Consider the following 5,145-nt stretch of genomic DNA (forward strand, 5'->3'; position numbering starts at 1 on the left):
AGCTAAATGATCAAGGCAATGAAGGACTCCACAGGGCATTTCTATATTGGATTGCATTGATTACAACTAATTGTCCTTTATGAGAATAATAGAGAGGCAATGGTACAGAGGGAGCAAGCAGATCGATTTGACTCCATTTTGAGACAAGAAGTGCTCCAATTGGTTCTATTCCACATAGACATCATAGGGATGAGCTCTGAAGACTTGCAGATTCATGTGCAGTCTGACGATCAACAGTGATTCTTGACAATCATCTCTTGGAGCTTCATTAAAGATGGTTAATGTCCTAAAGGAGTTCTCATTGAATGTGACCCGGCCCTAAGGCAATTCTTGCTGAAATTGGATGATACAAATGCCTTGGGGGAAAAAATTCATAATTCAGGACCTGGATGAAACTCATCTATTTGTCCTGGCTGAGGTAGTGCATATCTTACAAGAAAAAGTTGGGGACTTAATGGACCAAAACTCATTTTCATTAATGTAGAAGTAAAAGAAGAGATTTAAATGGCACAGACTCCTATCTTAAGACATTTCACAGAAATTCATTAATACTTCAACAACTTGCTGAAACAAGGAGTGGGGAAAGAAATTGACAACAGCAGAGCAACTGATATGCAAGACATTTATGTTATGTAAAAATAGCTTTCATACACAAGAGTCTTTGTCAATATCCATGTCAAGTAAAACATAAATGTAAAAAAAATCATAGGGCTCGTTATCAACGCCCTCCCTCCACTCTCCAAAGAAATGGAAGAAAACAATTATCGTGAGGTCCTGATGTTAAACTTGGCAGGACCTCCACGTCCCCTGGCTTTCTGGGTTTTCCCCCACTCGACCGCACTCTCCCGCACCCTCCCCGTATCCCCGTAAATATCGGAGCCATAGAATCATAGAAAGATACAGCACAGAAGGAGGCCAGACGGCCCATCGTGCCTGTGCCGGCTCTTTGAAAGAGCTCTCCGATTAATCCCACTGCCCTGCTCTTTCCCCACAGCCCTGCAAAAGTTTTCCTTTTCAAGTATTTATCAAATTCCATTTGAAAGTTACTATTGAATCTGCTTCCAGCAATGCATTCCAGATCATATCAACTCACTGCATTAAAAAAAAGCTCCTCATGTCGACTCAAGTTCTTTTACCAATTACCTCTGGTTACCAATCTTATTTACTCTATCAAAACTCTTCATGACTTTAAGCACCTCTATTAAATTTCCCCCAAACTTCCCTGCTTTTTTGGATATTAAGGGCTATGGGAATAGTGCAGCAAAGTGGAGTTGAGGTAGAAGATCAGCCGTGATCTTATTGAATGGCGGAGTAGGCTCGAGGGGCCGAATGGCCTACTCCTGCTCCTGTTTCTTATGTTCTTATGTTCTATGGATGGTGGTGTCTATAAGATGGTGAATTTTAGTAGGAAGAATACGGAGGCCACCTACTCCTTGGAAAATAAAAGTCTAAATGGGGGTAGAGGAGCAAAGAAATCTTGGGATTCACAAATCATTAAAAGTAGCAACGCAAGTTAACAAAGCCATAAAATATACAAACAAAGCTTTGGGGTTCATTTCTAGATCAACACAATTCAAAAGCAGAGATGTTACATTAAACTTGTATAGAATGTTGGTTCGATCACAGTTAGAGAACTGTGCTCAGTTCTGGGAGCCAAAATTGCCTCTCTCCCTAAAGCCTGTTACCACCGCAAATCGGCGACCACGCTGCGAAGTGGAATGGCCGCCGACTTTTCGTGGAATGGGCGCTGATAGACCAATTGCCCTCCTGAGTTTTCCCGGCGGTGCCCTGATTCCCCCCCCTCACCGCTCCGCTGCTGCCAATCCGTCTTATGCGCGTCATCACCGTGCACACCGTCGATTTACCCCCCCAACGGCGACATTCCTATCTGAAAATCTTTGGCCTGCCCGGCGGTGCCAAAACAAGCATTTTCTCGGTAATCCAGTGAGGCTGTGGCCTTCTGCAGCGTTGCTGCGGCTTCCCTTAAAGGGGAGGGCTCGCTGCCGCCATTTTTTTTTTTAGCGGCCGCTGGCCTGGCTGAAACCCTCCCAAGTGGCCCAGTGGGCTGAAGATTTGAAATTGCGATGCCTCTCCCTTTTAAGTGAAGTGGAGAGTGTGGTGACGCGGCGCCATGATGACGTCATCGCGGCGGTGACTCTGCTCCGCCTCCAACTTCCGTCCCTCAGTTGCTGTCACCACCGCCTTTCTGCTCCTCAGGTGTAGTCATCACCATTCACATCGACTTCCGGATCAAAACAAAAAAAAACAAAGAGCCGAATGTCGCTCAAGAGGCGACTTGAACCGCAGCTGCGGTGAAAACCATCGAAACGGGGTGGGAGACCGTTTCGGGCGGCGGGGGCAATTCCTACCCCCTTGTCTTTATATAACAAAATGGATATAGAAACACTGGAGAAGGTGTAAAAATGATTTACAAGGATGATACCAGAACTGAGAGGTGATAACTATCAAGAAAGACTAAACAGCACAGAAACAGGCCCTTCAGCCCAACTGGTCTATGTCAGCGTTTATGCTCCGCACGAGCCTCCTCGTACCCTATTTCATCTCACCCTATCTGCATATCTTTATATTTCTTCCTCCCTTAAATGCAACTATACTATTCGCCTCAACTACTACTCCATGTGGTAGCGAGTTCCACATTCTTACCACTCAATGAATGAAGAAGTTTCTCCTGAATTCCCTGTTGGATTTATTAGTGATTATTATACATTTATGACCTCAAGTTTTGCTGACCTGATATAGGTCTTTAAAATTATGATGGGTAGATGTCGAGAAGATGTTTTCACTTGTGGGGGGTCCAAAACTAGGGGTTGGGCTGAATGGCCTGTTTCTGTCCTGTAAATACTATGGAACCTGCTCATAACATTAGACCCATCCCATCACCCACTTTTCCAGCCATACAATTTCTTGAATGAAGCAAAAAATAAAAACCTTGAACTCTTTTAGGAAAATAAATCTCTGAGAAACTTCTCTCCAACTCGGAAAGGCAAGCAAGCAAGTTCCAGGAGACCACATTGACTGATATCATTGGTCACTGTCAACCCACCTACCTTCGCTAGCTCGAGATGTGTTCCAATCATTCATTCATTCATTCACTCTCATTCATTCACTCTCTCATTTGAATGTTTACAGCTAATCCGCACTCACTACCCATATTGATAACTTATTGCAGAGGTCAACAATTCGCCGCCTCAAAGCTTTTCTCTGTCTTTCTGTTTCTTCGCTCGTCGAGGAGCCAGAATGAGGTTTCACTGCCTGTGGTATAGGGCACCACCAAAATTCGAAAGAATGGTAGAGAAGGTGAAATAATTCAAGATGGGGTGGGGCTGCCCTTGGGTTTTAATGTCTTGTTAGAGTGATTATAGAAAGGAGACAGATCAGTATGGAGTCAGAAAGGGAGAGGGTAAAAGTTGGATATGTATGAAAGAAAGAACTTGCATTTATATAGAGCCTATCATGACCTCAGGGCTAAAACATTTTCAGCCAATTAAGTATTTTTAAAATGTAGTCACTGTTGCAATGTTGGAAAATGCGGCAGTCAATTGGCACACAGTAAGCTCCCACAAACAGCAATGCAGTAGTGATAATCAGTTTTGGTGATGTTGGTTGATGGATAAATATTGGCCAGGGCACTGGTAAAACACCCCTGCTCTTCTTCAAGATAGTGCCATGGTATCTTTTAAGTCCACCTGAGAGAGCAGACGGGGGCCTCAGTTTAACATCTCATCCAAAAGACGGCACCTCTGACAGTGCAGCACTCCCTCGGTACTGTAATATATAGTTCCACCTAGTGGACTACTGCTCCACCTAGTGGACTATGGTGGTAATGCAGCTATTGCTGTAAATATGAAAAAAGCATCAGGTGACAGGTCACCTGTATTAAGAGCCATCTTGGGGTCTGTCTGTGTTGTGAGGTCGTAAAGAATACACCAGTTTGACGATGAAGGATAGGATTTCTGGATTCCCTAGCTAAAACTTTTGTCGGTGAATGATTCAGCCATCTGAGAGAGAGACACTGAGGGCTTTTTTGTTTTGAATAACAGCTAAAAATCCAAGGTAGATTACAAGCACACTTGGCTGAACTGAAGAGTCCAGATGGCCACGCCTATGGGAATAATAGGGCGCTTGGATGCATTTCAACGCGGCCGAGAGACTTTCGGAGTGTATGTGGAGCGGCTAGAAATGTTTTTCACCGCAAATAGTATAATTGAAGTCCCCACTGATGAAATCGGGTGGTTTTGGAAGGGAAACGGGCTATTTTCTTGACTGATGCAGGCCACGAGGTATATGAAACCCTGAAAATGTGCTTGTTCCCGTCAAGCCAAAGGACACATCACTTCCAGAGATTGCACTACAGTCCTGAGCACCTGGAAATTGCTGAAAGTTATCATTTTGGAATACAAAATCAATTATCTGACGAATGTATCAGTGAGTACATTGCAGCATTAAAGAAGCTATTTATTCACTGTCATTTCGGAAACTTTCAGGACCGAGCATTGTGTGACCGCTTTGTTTATGGGGTGAAAAATGAAAAAATGAAATGATCAGAAGAAAGTTGTTGACAACTCCTAACTTGACTTTTGATTTAGCTTGTCAGACAGCTATGTCAATGGATATGGCCGACCAATATTTCCGAGAATTTTGTACCATTTCCAGTCGTCAGACAACCGAGGTGAATCACCTGCAGGTTAAAAGTAAAAGGCAGTTGGGCCCCAAGGCCCCATCAACTGGCCAAGGTAACAGAGCATTGAAGTCATGCTATTGGTGTCTGGGACAACACATTGCTCAAAGTTGTCCATATGTGAAGGCAGAGCGTTTCTTCTGCAGGAAAACTGGGCATCTTGCGAAGGCATGCCGACTGAAGAGTAAACCAACTTTCAAGGCTATAAGTAGAAATCCCTAGAGACTACATAGCATGGAAGAAAAACAACAGGACGAAGTGATACACGTCATTAGGAACACAAAGGTATCTAACAGCGATTTGAAAAGTATCATCATCCAAGTAAATGTTGCAGGAACCAAGATACCCATGGAAATCGACACTGGTGCACCCGTGAGCTAGTACCGGAATCACTATATCTTGACAAATGTTGTGATTTTCCATTGGATAAATCCAAGATAGAGCTG

At 43.7% G+C, this 5,145-nt stretch overlaps 1 pseudogene; it reads left to right on the forward strand.

The window, feature by feature from the left end:
* Positions 1–274: 274 nt before the first annotated feature.
* Positions 275–484, forward strand: LOC139262259 (general transcription factor IIH subunit 5 pseudogene; annotated as a pseudogene).
* Positions 485–5,145: the final 4,661 nt, after the last annotated feature.

The sequence above is a fragment of the Pristiophorus japonicus genome, chromosome 4, assembly GCF_044704955.1.
Source record: "Pristiophorus japonicus isolate sPriJap1 chromosome 4, sPriJap1.hap1, whole genome shotgun sequence".
NCBI classification, from domain to species: domain Eukaryota; kingdom Metazoa; phylum Chordata; class Chondrichthyes; family Pristiophoridae; genus Pristiophorus; species Pristiophorus japonicus.